The following is a 20,971-nucleotide window of genomic DNA, read 5'->3' on the forward strand; positions in this document are numbered from 1 at the left end:
AGCTTGAATCTCACTCTCCGCGGTCGGTCTAAATGGCTCTATTTCAGTTGTAACATTCATCGGCCCTTGGTAGAATAGCCAACGTTGAAGGATAATGGGAGCTGCAGTCTGCCAAGATATCGGAAGGCCACATATTCCCCATTTCTTATGACGAAATATAGATTGAATCAAGCAAATAATGTTTGTTTTCAAACTCAAAAGGCAATCTTCAAAGGAATTCTGGATGTGTCAAATGTATCTACATTAAAGAGCGTTCGGCTAGACAGGTATCCCTTTTAGAGGGAGCGTTGAAGAGTGGAAACTGATCATTATTTTATATTATTTAGTATATTACATGGAAAATATTCTGCCTTAGAACCCCCACCCCACCACCACCACCACCACCACCCAAATATCTTTGGCCCTTTGAAATCTGGAAAAGGCCCAGGATGAATTTGGAAAGCATCAAACCACCTCTTGTCCCCGCATCAGCCGACACATCCCCTTATTTGTCAATAAAGCGACGTGCATCATGCATAATAATAAACCTTATGCTTGGCAAGCATTAAAAATGCATGCAGGGGCTGTTGGAAGTTAGAAAATAAATAAATGTGACCAACTTTTTTCTTTTTCCAGAGCCAAATATGCCAAGCATGGCTCTTGTGCCAAAATAATTTGGCTGACTTGTGGAACTGGGGACGTTGGCCTGAGCATAAGGGCAAAGGAGGCCGCGTTGGCCGAGTCAGAAAAATATTAGACTTTTAGAATTAGAATAAGGTCTTTCTATAAGGTCTGGCCACTCTGGCTAGTTACCGTATATACTCGAGTATAAGCCGATCCGAATATAAGACGAGGCACCTAATTTTACCACAAAAAAACTGGGAAAACATTGACTCCAGTGTAAGCCAAGGGTGGTAAATTTCAGAAATAAAAATAGATACCAATAAAATTACATTAATTGAGGCATCCATAGGTTAAACATTTTTGAATGTTTACATAAAGCTCAAATTTAAGATAGACTGTCCAACTCTGATCAAATCATTATTCTCATCTTCTTCAATGTAAATGTCCTTATGTATCCTTTTAATAATAATAGAGCAAAATAATACATGTACTACTACTACTAATAATAATAATAATAAATACAGGAAAATAATACAAGTAATACTAAATAGAGTAAAATAATAAATGCAATAATAATAATAATACAGTAGATAATAATAATAATACAGTAGTAATACAGTATCCACTATTGCAACCTCATTGTTTTTAACCTGATGTTTTAATTCTGCATTGTGTTTTTAACTTATTGTGTATATTTTTATTGGTTTTTGTTTTTGTCCTGATGTTTTATATTTTATCATTGTTTGTATTTTGATTTTGCTGTAAGCCGCCCCGAGTCCCCTTCGGGGGAGATGGAGGCGGGATACAAATAAACTTATTATTATTATTAGTAGTAGTAGTAGTAGTAGTAGAGTCTCACTTATCCAACATAAATGGGCCGGCAGAAGCTTGGATAAGCAAATATCTTGGATAATAAGGAGGGATTAAGGAAAAGCCTAGTAAACATCAAATTAGGTTATGATTTTACAAATTAAGCACCAAAGCATCATGTTATACAACAAATTTGACAGAAAAAGTAGTTCAATACACAGTAACGCTATGTAGTAATTACTGTATTTACGAATTTAGCACCAAAATATCACGATGTTTGGAAAACATTGACTATAAAATTGCGTTGGATAATCCAGAACGTTGGATAAGCGAGTGTTGGATAAGTGAGACTTTACTGTAATAAGATCAGAGTGAAATAATAAATGTATTAATAATAATAAAAATAGAGTAAAATAAATGTAATAGTAGCAACAATAATAGAGAAATAATAAATGTAATAATACAGTACCAATAACAATAGAGAAAAATAATAAATGTACCATATATTCTCGAGTATAAGCTGACCCAAATATAATAAGCCAACCAGGACCCTGATCCGAATATAAGCCGAGGATTTTTTTTTTTTCAGTCTTAAAAAAAGGGCTGAAAAACTAGGCTTATACTCGAGTATATACAGTACTTACTGGCCCAAATGGCCTCAGCAGGACACATATGTTTGGGTGTATTCATACTCAAAGTAGAGCCTACTATACGGAGAGGCTAGGGATCGAATCCCCACTTGGTCACCGAAATGCATTGGGTGTCCTTGGGCAGGTCGCACTCTCTCGGCCTCCGAGGACGGCAAGGCCAACCCCAAGTGAGCAAACCTTGCCAAGAAAGCCTATTGATGGGGTCGCCTTCGGGTTGGCATGAATCATAAATGACTCCAAGGCACACGAGAGGCAGCCTCTTCTCCTGCTCTTGAGGGAAGGAAAGTGGGTCAGGGCCAGGCAGGTCGCATCTTCCGCTCTTCGTGTCACCACCACACTCCACCCGAGGCAGCCGCTTCGCTTTACGTCGGGATGGGACACCAAGCGAGGGGTGGAAGAGGGTGAGACAGAGAAGGGTCCAACCATTGCGTTGGTCAACCATTTATGAACTCTGGCCATAGATGGGAAGACTTGCCTTACACATCTGTGAGAAACATCAGGAGAGAATGCTTCTAGAACATGGCCAAAACTCATAGCAGCAACCCATGAAAGCCTTCGACAACAGTGTTTGATGTCAACCCATTCAATGCCAACTGAGATCCAAGGACCCAACTGCACTGCCATCTAATGCAGTTTTAGAATACAGCTCAACAGCATTGAACTGCATTAGATACCGTGTTTCCCCGAAAATAAGACAGTGTCTTATATTAATTTTTGCTCCCAAAGATGCTTTAGGTCTTATTTTCTTATTTTATTTGAGTGATTATATTCCTTCTGCTTATGAGATTGTTTTAGTCAATTGTTATGTTTTGTTTTTGTTTTTAATTCTTATAGCGTTTTATAGTGTTTTCAGTGTTTTATTGTATAATGTTTTATGCTGATTTTATATTGGAAACCGCCCTGAGTCCCTTTCGGGAGAGAGTGCGGTATACAAATAAACTTTTACTTACTTACTTACTTACTTACTTACTTACTTTTCAGGGGATGTCTTATTTTTCCATGAAGAAGAATTCACATTTATTGTTGAGCAAAAAAATGAATATTTATTATATACTGTACAGTAGTTGTCATCACAAACCAGCATAACCAGACAAACTGTGAATCCTATCAAAAATTTCTTGTTACTAACATTATTTCCAACACTTTATGGTAGGTACATTTACCAATTCTGCATGCTCTGGTGTTTGCTAGGTCTTACTTTCAGGGGAGGCCTTATATTTAGCAATTCAGCAAAACCTCTACTACCGTATTTCCCCGAAAATAAGACAGTGTCTTATATTATTTTTTGCTCCCAAAGATGCTCTAGATCTTATTTTCAGGGGATGTCTTATTTTTCCATGAAGAAGAATTCACATTTATTGTCAAACAAAAAAAATGAACTTTTATTATATACTGTACAGTAGTTGTCACCATAAATCAGCATAACCAGACAAACTGTGAATCCTGTCAAGAATTTCTTGTTACTACCAATATTTCCATGTACAACACTTTAAGGTACGTTCATTTACCAATCCTACATGCTCTGGTGTTCTGTTTGGCGGGCATGCTTCCAAACAAAAACTTTGCTACCGTGTTTCCCCGAAAATAAGACAGTGTCTTATATTAATTTTTGCTCCCAAAGATGTGCTAGGTCTTATTTTCAGGGGATGTCTTATTTTTCCATGAAGAAGAATTCACATTTATTGAACAAAAAAGTAACATTTATTATATACTGTACAGTAGTTCTCATCACAAACCAGCTAACCAGACAAACTGTGAATCCTATCAAAAGTTTCTTGTTACTACCATTATTTCCATGTACAACTCTCAATGGTCTGTGCATTTACCAATACTGTATGCTCTGGTGTTCTGTTTGGCAGGCATGCTTCCAAACAAAAAACTTTGCTAGGTCTTACTTTCAGGGGAGGCCTTATATTTAGCAATCCAGCAAAACCTTTACTAGGTCTTATTTTCTGGGGATGTCTTATTTTTGGGGAAACAGGGTAGCAGTGCAGACTCATAGAATCCAATTCAAAGTTCAGTTTGTCATAGGTAAAGGTAATGGTTTTCCCCTGACATGGTCCACTCGTGTCCGACTCTGGGGGTTGGTGCTCCTCTCCATGTCTAAGCCGAAGAGCCGGCATTGTCCACAGACACCTCCAAGGCCATGCGGCCACTGGCACAGGGCTGATGGTGGAGCCCCCTCTGCAATAGCTGGGCTTCCCTACACCGCATAGTAAGTAAGACCCCCGTTCCCAGGAGCCAGGGCTGGTTACATAAAGTATTTACTGTATTGCCTGCAACGCAGTTGACAAGATGCCAGCCGGATGATTAGGTGACGTTTGCTCAGCCCGGCTGGGGAGGGATTTCACGGGGAACATCTGCTCTCTGCTCCAGGGCCCGGGGCTCTTTACGTAAGGTCCTGGCGAGAGGTTTGCGAGCCCCGAAGACTGAGGTGGACACACGTCTGGGCGACACTCGACTGCCCCTCCTCACTTAGTCCAGTGCGTCTCCACTGGAGACTTAATGCGGGTTGACTCCCCTTCCACTGCTATGGAATCCAAAGAGTTGTAGTTTTGCAATAGATTCCTTTGCCTCACTAAATGACAAATCCAAGTACTTGAGTAGTAGTGGTAGTAAAGGTAAGAGTAAAGGTTTCCCTTGACATTAAGTACGGTCGTATCCGATTCTGGGGGTTGGGGCTCATCTCCATTTCTAAGCCCAAGAGCCGGCGTTGTCCATAGACGTCTCCAAGGTCATGTGGCCACTGGCATAACTGCATGGAGCACCGTTACCTTCCCACCAGAGTGGTACCTATTGATCTACTCACATTTGTATGTTTTCAAACTGCTAGGTTGGCAGAAGTTGGGGTTAACAGCGGGTGCTCACTCCGCTCCCTGGATTCGAACCTGTGCCCTTTTGGTCAGCAAGTTCAGCAGCTCAGTGCTTTAACACGGTGCACCACCGGGGACTCAGAGTAGCAGCAGCAGCAGCAGCAGCAGCAGCAGCAGTAGTAGTAGTAGTAGTTTATTCAATGCTTAGACCATATAGGAAACAACTGAAGACTTGGATGTTTCGGCAGGGCTTCGGTGAGACAGTCATTAATTAATCAGCCCCAGAGGGTCATCTATCCTGTATTTATTATGGTCTTACCATTTATGTGGTTTAAATGCAATTTTTTATCCTTGTATTGTTGTTTTAATTGATATATTGTATTACTGTTTTATCTTTTTTATATTGTGATTTGTATTATGTTGCTTATATTTTGTCCTTATGTTGTTTGGGCCTCTGCCCCATGTAAGCCACCCTGAGTCCCTGCGGGGAGATGGTTTTAATAATATTATAAAATACTGTACATAAAAACCAGATTATTTAATACAATACAAAATACACCATGAAAATACTAGATAAGTCACTAAAATGCGACATAAATCAATGGCGATTGATACTCTCAACTGTTCTCAACGGAGAACTCCTGAATAACTTGATGTTTTTTTTTAACTCGATGTTTTAATACCGCGTTGTGTTTTTTTCGGTTATTGTGTATATTTTGTTATTGGTTTTTGTTATTGTTCTTTGATGTTTCATATTTTATCATTGCTTTGTATTTGATTTTGCTGTGAGCCGCCCCGAGTCCCCTTTAGGGGAGATGGAGGTGGGATATAAATAAACAAATTCTTCTTCTTCTTCTTCTTCTTCTTCTTCTTCTTATTATTATTATTAAAACGGATAGTTTGCTAGTGTGTGATGGGAGGTCAGAAAATCCCCCATTTAATTTCAGAACAGAGTATGCCTGAGCCGCATGGTAAATGAACTCTTCCAAAGACTTGAGATGTTCAGTGGGATGAAGTTTTGGGTCATTTGAAAAGCATCTGAGAAAGTAGGGTGGCAGGGGATTGATGGGCTCTGTCCCTGCCGGTCATCTTATCCCGCCTTGAGTTCTCTTCCCAAGATAGTAGCCGATGCAAATAGTGACCGTGGCCCTTGTGGGATCCTGGCCAGGCCCTTCTCCATCCCTCCCAAGGGCTCCCTTCTCGGCGCAAGGCGGATGGGCCCGGAGCAGCACTTGGACCCATGTCTCCCGTCCCGAGTGCGAACTCCTGGCTCCTCAGATTCCCCCGTCCAGGTGAAATGCGATGCCTTGGAAGCTCGTTGTGCGGATGTCAGCGGAGGCCAAGGCCTTGCAAATAGGGATGCCGCCCGGCCCCACGGCATCCGCTTCTACCAGGAAATAACTTTGAGTGATGGTCCCACTTCTCTTCTGCGTCGGTCAGACCTCACCTGGAATAATCTGTGTCCAGTTCCAAGCGCCGTAATTCAAGAAGGCGGTACCTATTGATCTACTCACATTTGCATGTTTTCGAACTGCTATGTTGGCAGAAGCTGGGGCTGACAGCGGGAGCTCATCCCGGATATGAACCGCCGACCTTCCAGTCAGCAAATTCCGCAGCTTAATGGTTTAACCCGCTGCACCATCGCAAACCCATAAAATATACAAATATGCAAACAAATATGCAAAATTCTATATGGCAAATGTTTTCTTTGCTCCACATCAGCGCATCTGGCAGCTCGTGGTGCATCTGCACTGCAGAAATAATGCAGTTTGACTCCACTTTAACTGCCATAGCACCATGCTATGGAAACATGAAGTTGTAGTTAGTTTGGTGGGCCAACAGAGCATTTGTCAAGCTCCAACTCCCATGATGGCATAGCATTGAACCACGGCAATCAAAAGGGTGCCAAACTGTATTAACTCGACAGTGTAGACACACCTTGTGTGTCCAGTGAGGGCTTTGTGAGGCCTGTTCTCACTCTCTGCCTTGACGGGTGACCCAGGCCTCGGCATAAGGAGAGAGCCAGACCATCTCTACTCTGTGCTGCCAAAGGCTTTCCTGGCCAGGGTTGCTGTGAGTTTTCCGAGATGTATAGCCGTGTTCCAGAAGCATTCTCTCCTGACGTTTTGCCCACATGTATGGCAGGCATCCTCAGAGGCTGTGAGGTATCTGTGGGCCACTCCACCCTTCTGGACTGAGTGTTGCTTCTCTCAACCTTGCAAAAGAGAGAGGGGACTCTGATCAAAGCCGCGGTCTTTCTACTCCGTTATCCTCATTGAGGGATCTCTCCTTGATGAGCCGGCAAGCCGCTTGACCTGCCGGGGTTGCCATTAGTTGCACGAAACGAGGAGGAAGGTTCCGGAGCGCTCTTTGGCTGAGGCGCATGATGCAAGCCCTTCGGGGAGGCCTGCGGAGCCAAAAGCGCCTCTTCCCTGCCTGAGCGCCTGAGCGTCGCTCCCTTTCTTGTTCTGCCTTTGCTCCAGCCTTTCTTTCTTCTTCTTCTTCTTCTCCTCCTCCTCGAGCGAGGCTCATCTTTATTCATGAGGTCTGCTCGGTTGCATTAGCAAAGTGCCAACATTTTTAACAGCACCTGATGAGAAAGAGGTGGCAATACCAGATCATGATGATTTGATTTCTAGAGATCCGACGGGGCTCGGGGCCGTGCGTTGCAATGGTTCCTTCCTGCCATCCTTGCAAGGTGGACCAATGGTCACCGGTGGCCCAAGGTTGCCCATTCAGCATCTCGTCCAGATGGGGATTTACTTATAATTACCACGTTCATAGTTTATCATTGCGCTGAGATGCTGTTATGTGATTTCCGCTCCGCTCAAACCGTAGGTTCGGGGCCCGGCGTGTCCAGGTTTCCAGATGAGCCACAGATGGGTTGAAGGCAAAATCAGAGACATTTCTTCCCTTGGACTAAGAGGATGTCTGTGGAGTCTGTGACTCAAAGAACTGACATGCATCAATGCAAACATATAGAAATATTCCCTTAGAATCATAGAATCATGGAGTTGGAAGAGACCTCACGGGCCATCCAGTCCAACCCCCTGCAAGAAGCAGGAAAATCTCATTCAAAGCACTCCCGACAGATGGCCATCCAGCCTCTGCTTCTAACCTTCGACCAGGTTAGAAGCTTTCAATATCTGGGGCTGCTTTTCCACCAAACTCGGTCCTGCTCCACTCACTCATATCTTCCATTTATAATAATATAATAATAACTTTATTTTTATACCCCGCCCCATCTCCCCAATGGGGACCCGGAGTGGCTTACATGGGGACCAAGCCCGAAAACATACAACAATAAATTATAAAACAATTATTCCAACAATAAAACATCAATATCAATAAAACCATCATAGTAATCAACATCTATATATATAAAAGAGTGATGGCATCATGGCGACCCACAAAACAACAAAACTACAGGCCCCCAACCTCGAAATTTGACAACACAACCCATCATCCACGCCTCTAGGTTGATACAACAAAAAGAAAAGAAAAATAAAGTCCTAATTAGAGAGAGAGAGGAATAATTGCTTTTATCCAATTGCTGCCAGTTAGAAGGCTAAGCTCCTCCAACTTGGTCTCCTAGCAACCCAATAAAAAATAATAAAAAACACTAAAAATTAATACAATAAAATACTATAATAACAGAAAATAACTAAAAATAATACAAGATAATAAAAAAATGTAATAAATAAAAATATAACTTACAATAAAATTAATAAAAAATTGCAAATAACGTCAAATAAAAATTACACAACAATTTTTAACCAATACCACCACCACTTTGCCACAGCAATGCGTGGCCGGGCACAGCTAGTATAGCATAAAATATTAAAAGCAGGAGAGTAAAACAAGGATCTGGGCCAAAGTGCAAAATATGTATCAAATGGGAGAGGTAGTTTCTCAATAAAGTGCAAAATAGTAGTGGCAGAAAAAACCTGTAGTTGGATGGGCAGATAGTTCAACCTAATAATTAATCGTCGAAGGCTTTTTTGAAGAGCCTGGAAGCCCAAGCAAGCCCATCAGCCGTTCTACATTTTAGCATCACCAAAGGGGGAATATTTCCCTATGTTTTCATATCTTTGGGCCCCAAAGTCACAGCGTTTCTTAAAACAGCTCAGTCAAATGTCGCCTCCAACCTGTCGGGATGGAAGCCAGGTCTGCAAAACACATGCCTTGGAACTATTAATTAGGAGTTTACCATTACGGATTGGTTGACGGGTGCATTTCTGAGCCCCCAAATTGAGGTTGAATAACTCCCCGAACCCTTTACGCGTGACGGAGGAAGCCAAGGCAGGCCCTGCTTGGGAGCTGGCACATCTAAAAGGCACGCCGGAAACCAGCGAGGAGGGAAGAGAAGCCTAGACCGAAGCATCCGTTCTTAAAATTACATTTGAGTTCTTAAAATAACCATCTGGAATGGAAACAGATAGAATACTCTCCGAGAAGGCAAAGGAAAGCCAAAACCTCATGTCTGCTGCTTATGGCAGGGTTTTGGTGCTTGGTTGTCTCTTGGAGCAACACTGGATCTTCGTGGGCGCTCTCCGTGGTGCTGAAGGCACAGATGCATGGACATTGGACAAGCCAGGTCTGTGCAATCCATCCCAATCTTATTAGCTGATCCTGACTGATCCATTATTCAAAATCCCTTCGGTTTGAGGTAGTAGGTGCATAGTACAAAAATACAAATACATATATACATATATATAACTTTCCATGTCACCAAGGACCCCAAGAGTCGGCCCTTTCCCCATCAAACAATTTCCAGGGTCCAGATGTTGTCCTACTTTCTGCCTCCATTTCCCTCCATGCAAAGCACTGCAAATAGAGATCTCTCTGTGTCTCTGCAAGAAGAGCATAGAACAAACCTGGTTGATTTATTATTGGCCCCGTTTGGCACCAGGATGAGTCCCTCAGCTGCAGAAAGAGAGAAAAGGGTGATTCTGGGGGGAAACACAACCTCTGTGCTTTGACTGTACTTTTCCTGCAAGGCAGAATCGAGTTGGACTGAGGGGCCTCTGGGGTTTCTATTATTATTATTATTATTATTATTATTATTATTATTATTATTATTATTTACACATAGCAAACAAGATCCCAATGCTGGCTGTTGATCACACGCCAGACACTTCCCAAGTGTGTGATGTATTGGTGAATAATGCACGCAGATCCAAGTAGGGTGGCCTTTTGATAATTTTGTCAGCGCCAATTGTGTTTAAGTGCAGGCCAAGGTCTTGAGACACTGCATCCAGTGTGCCGATCACCACTGGGACGCCCTTGACTGGCTTGTGCCAAAGTCTTTGCAATTTGATCTTTAAATCCTCATATTGTGTCAGCTTTCCCAGTTGTTTCTCGCATTGAGCAGCTGCGAATCAGTGAAAGTATCTGCATAGAGGTAGCCTGGCTGTTGTTGCCTGGAGGCACCCTCTGTTTGGGAGGTATTAACGGGCACTTGATTGTTTGCTGCCTGCAGTTCTCCTGTTTCTGAGTGTTGTTCTTTATTTACTGTCTTGATTATGGTGTCTTTTTTTTAAATAAAATGATAACCAGATTATGTTCATTTCCATGTTTCCCTCCTTTCTGTTGACATTGTCCACCTTCTTCTTGTGGATTTCAATGGCTTCTCTGTGTCGTCTGACGTGATGGTGGTCAGAGTGGTCCAGCATTTCTTTGTTTCCCAATAATATTCTGTGTCCAGGTTGAACAAAATGAACCAAATCTGGTTGCCAGGATCAAAAACCAGTGCCAGCCACCAGCCAAGGCAGGCCTGCTTTCAAGGTGTTTCCCCAAAATAGGAATTTCTGGTGGCGAGAATGGCGGAGGTGCCCGGTGCCAGCTCTGAATCCCTGCACACGGAAGCAAAGGGGCAGAGCGGGAGGATCATGCTCACGAGGAATGCCTGCGATGGGGTTTAAAAAAACATGCAAAACCCCAGCATGAATCACGCGCGGCCCGTTTTGGTTCCCTTCTATTAATACTGCCTTGTGTTGCCGCTTTCAGGAAGCCTCCCAAGGAAGTGCGGAGGGGGAAGGAGAGCCGGAGAGAACACCTTGCGCGTCTATTCTGAGAGTTCACAAACAGATTCTGTTCAGAAATATGTCGTGCCGCGTCTTCCAGCGACCGAGGCGGATTGGTTTTCCTTCCTGGCCGGCGTCTCAGGTTGCCTTTGCGACCGCTTCTTGCTGTGCCCATAGGAAGCCCTCCTGCCCTCCTCCCCGAGACCCCTTTCATCTGGTTTCAGGCTTCGTGGAGGAGAGCCAGCTGGAAGAGGATGTCCTCTTGGTTCTCCTGAACCTTTCAGTGGCTTTCAACACCATTAACCGTGGTGTCCTCCTGGTCCGTCTCTCTGCAATGGGACCAGTGGCTCTGGTCCTTCCAGAAGGTGCTGCTGGGGCCTCCTCTTTGAGCCACCCAATGTTGACGTGGTGTCACTCGGGGTTCCATTGTGTCCCTCATGCTGGTCAACATATACATGAAACCGCTGGGAGACATCATCTGGAATTTTGGAGTGCGGTGCCATGGATAGGCAGGTGACAGCCCGGGTTGTGGCGCAGGCTGGTGAGCAGCCAGCTGCAGCCAGCTGCAACAAATCACTCTGACCAAGAGGACATGAGTTCGAGGCCAGCTCGGAGTCTACGTTTGTCTCTGTCTTTGTTCTATGTTAAGGCATTTAATGTTTGCCTTATATGTGTAATGTGATTTATTGTTTGTTTATTTATTTACAGCATTTATATTCCGCCCTTCTTTCTCACCCCGAAGGGGACTCAGGGCGGATTACATTGCAGACATAAAGGCAAACATTCAATGCCTTTTTAACACAGAACAAAGACAAACAAACATAGGCTTCGAGCAGGCCTCGAACTCAAGACCTCCTGGTCAGACTGATTCATTGCAGTGATTCATTGCAGCTGCTCTCCAGCCTGCGCCACAGCCCGAGCCCTGAGTCCCCTTCGAGGTGAGAAGGGCAGAATATAAATATTGCAAATAAATAAATAAATAAATGACACCCAACTCTACTACTCCTTTCCACCTAAAGCCAAGGAAGCTGTCCTGACCCTAAACCAATGCTGGTCATCCGTGATGGACTGGGTGAAGGCAGACAAATTGAAGCTTAATCCAGACAAGGCAGAGATGCTCCTGGTCAGTCGGAAGGCAGGTCAGGGAAGAGGGATCCGGCCTTGCCGGACGGGGTCAGACTCTCCTGGAGACTCAGCATTAAACTCAGCCCCGGTATCTGCGGTGGCATTCCTTGCCCAGTTAGAACTTGTGTGCCAACTGTGCCCATTCCTTGAGGAGCCAGATCTGGCCATTATAATTTCTTCCTTGACCTTTTTACACTTCTCCTGGTCAACTTGACATTAGCTCAGGGCTTCTCCCATCCCAAACTGACTCCAAACGAATTTGCTGCACTTCATCTGTTATCTTGAATTTATAACTTATAAGGCGCACTTTAGCTTATCTGTTATTGTAACCTCACTGGTTTTAATTCTATGTTTTACTAAGCGTATTTTTATATCACAGGTTAATGTTCAGATTTTATAATTGGTGCATGTTTTTGCCTATTGATGTACTGTAGACTGTTATTGTTTTTATTTGATATTTCTGTGAGCCGCCCTGAGTCCCCTTCGGGGGAGATGGAGGCGGGATATAAATAAACTTCTTCTTCTTCTTCTTCTTCTTCTTCTTCTTCTTCTTATTATTATTATTATTATTATTATTATTATTATTATTATTATATTGTATGACACAGCAAACAAGATAGACATGCTGGATTTTGTTTCACAAAACCACAAGTCGAACACTTCCCAAGTGTCTAGGACTGTGTGATGTATTTTCGGATGATGTGTGCAGATTCCAGCAGGGTGGCCTTTTGCAGTTGGCAGATCGTGATTTTGTCAATGTCTATTGTTTCCGAATGCCGGCTGAGATCTTTTGGCACAGCACCCAGTGTGCCCATCACCCCCGGGACCACCTGCACTGGTTTCTGCCAGAGTCTTTGAAGTTCAATCTTGAGGTCCTGATAGCGGCTGAGTTTTTCCTGTTGTTTTTCGTCAATGCGACTGTCACCTGGGATGGCAACATCAATGACCCAAACCTTTTTCTTTTCCACAACTGTGATGTCTGTTGTGTTGTGTTCCAGAACTTTGTCAGTCTGGATTCGGAAGTCCCACAGTATCTTTGCCTGCTCATTTTCCAAGACTTTTGCAGGTTTGTGATCCCACCAGTTCTTTGCTGCTGGGAGGTGGTACTTGAGGCAATGAATCATTTGGGCCACATAGTTGTGCCTCTGTTTGTAGTCTGTCTGTGCAATTTACTTACAGCAGCTGAGGATATGATCCATGGTTTCGTTGGTTTCCTTGCACAGTCTGCATTTTGGGTCATCAGCTGATTTTTCGATCTTGGCCTGAATTGCATTTGTTCTGATGGCTTGCTCCTGGGCTTCAAGGATCAGGCCTTCTTCTTATTATTACATGCCTGAGTCACCTGTAAGACTGGAATGCGCTCTCCATTGGAAAATGCAACTTAGCCTCAGAAGAATGCCTGGATTTCCTTTTCCTTCCTTCCTTCCTTCCTTCCTTCCTTCCTTCCTTCCTTCCTTCCTTCCTTCCTTCCTTCCTTCCTTCCTTCCTTCCTTCCTTCCTTCCTTCCTCTGTCTCCTTCCTTCCTTCCCAAGGAGGCCCAGAGAGGAGATAATAAATGTCTTTCAGTATTTCCAAATATAATTAAACCAGAGGAGAGAATATTTCAAACCCTTTGGGTCCTTGGGAGGGAGGCTTTTTATTCTTGGCCTCGCCGAGAAGTGTGCAACGGCAATGCCATTAATAACGGGAAGGCTCTCCGGTGACACCCCCTCCCCTTTTGAGAAGCCATGATGGCTTTATCATCTTGACACACAAGGTTTATTTCAGGCAGGATGGGACCGCGTCGTCTGGCCACCTGCATCAGGCGCAAAGGCCGAACCAGGATTTCTGCTGGCAATGGCAACATTCACAGTTGCCTCCACCCTGGACATTATTCCACAGATATATCAACCCCACTTGCCTAGTTACCAACAGACCTCACAACCTCTGAGGATGCCTGCCATAGATGCAGGCGAAACGTCAGGAGAGAATGCTTCTGGAACATGGCCAGGCAGCCCAGAAAACACACAGCAACCCAATAATAATAATAATAATAATAATAATAATAATAATAATAATAATAATAATAATATGAAACCATGGATCATATCCTCAGCTGCTGTAAGAAAATCGCACAAACAGAGGCACAACTATGTGGCCCAAATGATCCATTGGAACTTATGCCTCAAGCACCACCTGCCAGCAGCAAAGAACTGGTGGGATCACAAACCTTGGAAAATGAACATGCAAAGATACTGTGGGACTTCCGAATCCAGACTGACAAAGTTCTGGAACACAACACACCAGACATCACAGTTGTGGAAAAGAAAAAGCTTTGGATCATTGATGTTGCCATCCCAGGTGACAGTCGCATTGAGGAAAAACAACAGGAAAAACTCAGCCGCTCTCAGGACCTCAAGATTGAACTTCAAAGACTCTGGCAGAAACCAGTGCAGGTGGTCCCCGTGGTGATGGGCACACTGGGTGCCGTGCCAAAAGATCTCAGCCAGCATTTGGAAAAAATAGGCATTGACAAAATTACGATCTGCCAACTGCAAAAGGCCACCCGACTGGGATCTGCAGCATCATCCGAAAATACATCACACAGTCCTAGACACTTGGGAAGTGTTCGACTTGTGATTTTGTGATATGAAATCCAGCATGTCTATCTTGTTTTCTGTGTCATAAAATAATAATAATAATAATAATAATAATAATAATAATAATAATAATAATAATGTCAACCCCAGAGGTCATCCAGCCCAATCCCTTTCAGGAAAAGCACAACGAATGTTTTATGCTATGCAGACGACACCATCCTACTAGCAGAAAATAGCAAATAGGTGAAGACAGTCAAGGGAGAAAGAGTAAAGGCAAGTTTAAGGTTGAGCATTTAAAAAAACATAATGTCCATAAAGGATTTACATAACTTGGAAGTAGACAAAGCTTCTATGACAACAGTGATGCAACGAACGGCATGTGGATTATGCACGAGTCGGCTGCAGTCTTTGGATTCACTTCCGAGCCTCGGCTACAATGGTTAGTTAATTGCAGGGAAAAGGTGTCCGATCCTGATTAAAAAAAGAACAGCATTCTGTAATTAAATTGTCATTTATAAGAAAGCAATTCATCCCCCAAATCTCGGACGGGGAAAAGCGTGGCCGCATCCCGTCTCGGAGTTTTTGCTGTTACAGAAACGAAGCTTGGCATAACGTAAGGCTCGGGTCACAATGAGAACGTGTCTCCCGAGATAATAGGGACAGAATGAGGCCATTGGCAAGAAGGAAAATATGAAGAAAGGATCCGGAACAAAGGGGGAGATGGGGAGCCCGCAGCCCGAAACACGGACAGTCCGAGGCACGCGTGTGCGTAATTGACAAGAGTAAGCCGTTTAGAAGGGATTCGGCATCCCTGAAACCGCAATTAATGACAGACTCATTTGTCTTGTTTTGAGAGACAGGAGTGGGGGGTGTGCACTGGGACGTGGTAGCCCGTCCAATGGAAAGGGATTGGGATGCGTCGCCCACAAATCTGACACAGCGATGTATTATCGTTATTAATTTCCACGCCACCACTTTCCGTAATTATCCAGAGCTCAGGCTCGGCTCCTAGATTTGGGGAGGCAGGGGAAACATCACGGCTGTAGGGTATTGTCAAGGCTATTGTCCATCGGGGGCCGACTTCGTAACCTGGTTCGCTCCATTGGGCTTCACAGCCGCTCCAATCCTCAAACGGTGGGAGTTGTAGTTCACTCTGCACCCAGAGAGCCCTCTGAACCCCACCAATGATGGATCTGGACCACACCGACCCAACGTGGCCGATTTTGAATATTGGTGGGATTTGGGAGTGATTGACCTTGGAATCCGGGAGTTGTAGTTCACTCCCTTCCAGAGAGCATTGAACCCAGCAGACAACGAATCTGGACCAAACTTGGCACACAGACCCAACATGACCAACTTTCATCCACAGCTTCCAGTGTTTAGCGATGCATCTACACGGCGGAATTGATGCAGTTTGACAGTGCTTTAACTGCAATGGAATCATGAGAGTTGTAGTTTCCAGAGATCTTATATTGTGATTGTATTGTGTTGCTTATATTTTGTTCTTATGTTGTTTGGGCCACTACCCCATGTAAGCCGCCCCGAGTCCCCGTGGGGAGATGGTGGTGGGATATAAATAAAGTTTTTATTATTATTATTATTATTATTATTATTATTATTATTATTATTATTATTATTATTATTATCTTTTAGCCTTCTCTGCCAAAACATGCAGTTGCCTTGCCAAACTATAACTTCCAGGATTCCACAGCATTGAGCCATGGAAGTTTCCAAGTGGGATCAAACTGTATTCATTCCACAGCGTAGATATTAGGGGTGTGCAAAACTTCATTTGTTGTATCTACTTCATTAGATTTGTACATACGAAGCGATGTTAAGAAACACAAGGGGCGGGCACGCAAAAAACTTAAGATTCAAAATATTGACCTATGACTTTTGGATGAGTTAGGTAAGTCTCGTAACTCCAAAGTTTACCTACTAGGTTTCCTATTGTTGTTGCTGTTGTTGTTGTTGTTGTTATTATTATTATTATTATTATTATTATTATTATTATTATTATTATTATTATTTCTCTTCCAACGGCAGCCCCTTCCCTTTCCGCATCATACACTGACCTATAAACTACGAGGCCGGACTGGCGATTGCATTCCCTTGGCGAGCGATTCATCCCTTTCCTCTCTTCGGTGAACATGTTTAAGGAGATTATCCAACCAGAGAGAGGCATGGTGCGGGATTATTGCTGTTGTTCCTGAAATTTAATCCGAGGTCCGAGGCACTTGCTTTCAGAAACCCTCCCTTGTCTCAGCAAAGTTACTTTAACAAACAATACTCTGAGGATGGCTGCTATAGATGTGGGAGAAACGTCAGGAGAGAGTGCTTCTGGAACATGGCCATACAACCCACCCATAAAAATCCTGCCAATTGATATATCTTATATATGTTATTGCATCTCATGGGATATGCACTGGAACCAAACCGCAGCTGCTGACTATGGCATTGATGTGTCCAGTTGTGCCCCTGGTGCTGCAATGGGTTGAACCCTTGTGCCGGCAGGACTGCTGACCTGAAGGTTGCCCATTTGTGTGAATGAGCTCCCTCTGTCAGCTCCAGCTCCCCTTCTTGGGAACATGAGAGAAGCCTCACACAAGATGGTAAAACGGAAGCCCTGCCAAGGACAGCGATGCCTTGCTTTCTCCTCGGCCTTTGCCGGCCATAAACCAAGCAGGTCACTTCCTTGGCTTCTTCGCCAACTACCTCCGCCTCAGGTTCGAGGAGCGATCCATCACTGGCAAGCCGTGGGAAATGCCAGGAACAATTAAGCGCGACCCTTGGCATTAACTCCATCAGAGTCGATCCGTCTTCCTCAATTAAAAAAAAATCCGTTGGAAGGAACTGCTGATGGAGAATGTATTTATTTGGGAGCCTGCAGTCTCCGTTCAAAGAAAGAGCAGCAAATGCATCCGGAGATCTTCAGACAGACCTCTGAAGAATGCCATTAGCCACAGATGCAGGCAAAACATCAGGAGAGAATGCTACTGGAACATGGCCGCGCAACCCCAAAAAACTCACAGCAACCCTATTGTAGATATTGTTCATTTTGCTATTATCCACAGTTCCCTGTTTCAATGGTAAGCTCAAGGATGTGTCCCCTAAGGATATGGGGCCCGTATTGGGGTTGCTGTAAGCTGCTTTGAGTGGGCGAAACATCAGGAGAAAATGCTTCTGGGATATGGCTTTTTATTCCAACACTTTGCACCTTATCCAGTAGAAGTTATAATGCATTGCACCTTGTTAACCTTTTTCCTCTCCCTTAGTCTGAAGATTGAAGTACCAACTATACCGCTCCAGGGCATTGAATATGTTTTCATTGTTTTAAATTGTTGTTGTTGTCTGCTTTTTTGATGTATTTATTTCAGTGTTTGAATTTGTTTTTACTGTTGTGTTTTTATATTATGTCGGCATGGTTCCTTTGTAAGCTGCCCCGAATCCACTTGGGGAGATGGGGCGGGATATAAGAATAAATTATTATTATTATTATTATTATTATTATTATTATTATTATTATTATTATTATTATGGCTATACAGCCCAGAAAAATCACAACAATCCCAGCGATTCTGGCCAAACCCAAACTAAATACATATCCAAGGAGATGAGCCCAATTGGAATGGGATTTGTAAAGTTCAGACTAAAACCCGGAGCCGGTTCACCTTCCAATGACACCGGAACGGTCAAAAGGCCTTCATAGTTGTTTATAAGGGAAAAGAAGAAAGGAAAAGCCACCCGCGCTCTGTTATATTTAGCTCTTTCTCAGATGAAACGCAATCAGAGGGAATATTTGAAGTGTTCTTCAGAGAAAGAGGCGAAAAGCCTTTCATTAAGGAGCGAAGGCGAGATCTCTGCGCCAAGACAGGAATCAGGCCTCGATATCGTAGGATCAAGCCTGGGAGAGGAAAGGAAAGCAATCTTCTTCGATGCAATTATATTTCATATGAGATATATATATATATATATATATATATATATATATATATATGTCTTCGGAGTTGAGTCGTAAAAATATCTCCAGCCAAGAGGGCTTTGGCTCTCTGTCATTGATCTGCAAATGGGCCCGGCTGTGCGGGACGGAGCCTCTTGCGGGTTTCATTTGGACGAAATTGATTCCAAAGCTCTCGGCGGCATCGATGTCGTTGTCGGATCCGTCCCATGTTTGTGGGCCGGGGCTATTTTTACAACGAACCCGGCACATGTTCAGGTCATGATGCGGAACGTTTTGTGCATCCGGAGAGCCCGGCAAAGGAGGAGATGTCCTGAAATATTTAGCAAGCTCCCCCTTTTCAATGTCTCCAAAGACATGTTTTATTTAGCAGATCCCAACAAAATGCCATTTATATTCAGCTGTTTATCCACCCAAAGGTCGTTGGCTGCAGAAAACTAAACAGAGAGAGAAAATCGGTCGGTGCAAAGAGATCAGTTATTGTGTTGTCAAAGGCCGGAACAGAGGGTGCCTTCAGGCAGCAACAGCCAGGCTGCCTCTTTATTTATTTATTTATTTTATTTATTATTTAAACTTATATGCCGCCACTCCCCTAGGGCTCGGGGCGGCTTACAAGAAGGCTAAAATCTAACAATTTAAAAACATCTTTAAAATATCTTTTTTAAAAAATACCTTCACGGATTGACTTTGCAGCTTCATAGCTACTCATGCTCTTCACGCTTGCTAATTGCAGCATTCACACTTGGGCTCTTTCTCCCAACCTGGACATTATTCCATTGGGCCGGGCTGTGGTGCAGGCTGGTTAGCAGCCAGCTGCAATAAATCACTCCGACCAAGAGGTCATGAGTTCGAGGCCAGCCCATGTGAGCACCCGACAATTAAAAATAAAAAATAGCCCCTGCTCATTGTTGACGTAAACAACCCGAAAGATAGTTGCATCTATCAAGTAGGAAATTTAGGTACCACTTATATGCGGGGAGGCTAATTTACGACACCATAAAAATCCAGCCGCCGTTGGAATGAGGAAGTGCCGTCGCAGTGGATGATGAAGCAGCTGCTCCCCCTGTGGCCGGAATCAAGCATACCCTCAGGAAGCTGGAAGTTGAAGAAGGTTTAAATTGCCTCTGTGTCTGTCTCTGTTCTATGTTTTATGGCATTGAATGTTTGCCTTATATGTGTAATATGATCCGCCCTGAGTCCCCTTCGGGGTGGGAACGAAGGGCGGAATATAAATACTGCAAATAAATAAATAAATAAATGTATATATATTTATACACTCCACTTGCTTCACTACCTCTGTGCAGATACCCTCCCTGATTGACTTTGCACACTTCACGGCTACACAATGCTCTTCAAGCTTGCCAATTGCAACATCCACACTGGCTTCAAACTACAACGCCTTTGATTCCGTGCTATGGAGTCATGGCAGCGGAAATGGCACAGTGTAGATGTACCTATCAGTCTTTGGATATGTTTACGTGCATTTGTTGAAGCAGGATAGGTGCATGATTTATAGTTTCCCAATCCCGCCCTCCCTGGAAACACAACGCATTGGACGGAATGATTCAGAGGAAAGCAAAAAAACACAGTCATCAGATAGTCAGATACCGAATAGGCCGATCCTCACACTGGGTCACAGAGGAGAGAGAGAGATGGATTCCTCCATCCTCCTTATATTGGTCATTAATAAGGGACCATTCCTGGTGCAATAACTCTCACAGGCTTATGACTCACATCCCCATAGATTTTGCATCATGATGTTCCCAGTCATACCCAGGTGCTATCAATATACCACATGTTTCTATCTACCAGTTTAACTGGATGGTTGTCTGCTGGGAGGGCTTTGATGGTGCCTTCCTGCACGGCAGGGGGTTGGAATGGATGGCCATTGGGGTCTTTTCTTGGATTCTAGATCAGGGGTCCCCAAACTTTTTAAACAGGGGGCCAGTTCCCAATCCTTCGCACCACTGGAGGGCCGGACTATAGTTGGCCACCGAGCAATAAATAATAATAATAACAATAATAACAATAATAATAAATAAGAGGGTTGGAAGAGACTATTTGGGCCAATGAGTCCAATCCCCTTTGCCTTTGTGCACTGAAAGCACAAGCAAAGCACCCCTGACAGATGGCCACCCAGAATCAATGATAATAATAATAATAATAATAATAATAATAATAATAATAATAATAATAAAGAGGGTTGGAAGAGACCTCTTGGGCCATTTAGTCCAACCCCCTTCTGCCTCTGTGCACTATAGGCACAAGCAAAGCATCCCTGACAGATGGCCACCCAGCCTCAATGTTAATAATAATAATAACTAGCTGTGCCTGGCCACGCATTGCTGTGGCATTGTCTGGTGGTGTTGGTGAGAAATTGTTGAGGTATGGTTGTCTTTATGTTTAG

Source organism: Anolis carolinensis, unplaced genomic scaffold (assembly GCF_035594765.1).
Source record: "Anolis carolinensis isolate JA03-04 unplaced genomic scaffold, rAnoCar3.1.pri scaffold_13, whole genome shotgun sequence".
NCBI classification, from domain to species: Eukaryota; Metazoa; Chordata; class Lepidosauria; order Squamata; family Dactyloidae; genus Anolis; species Anolis carolinensis.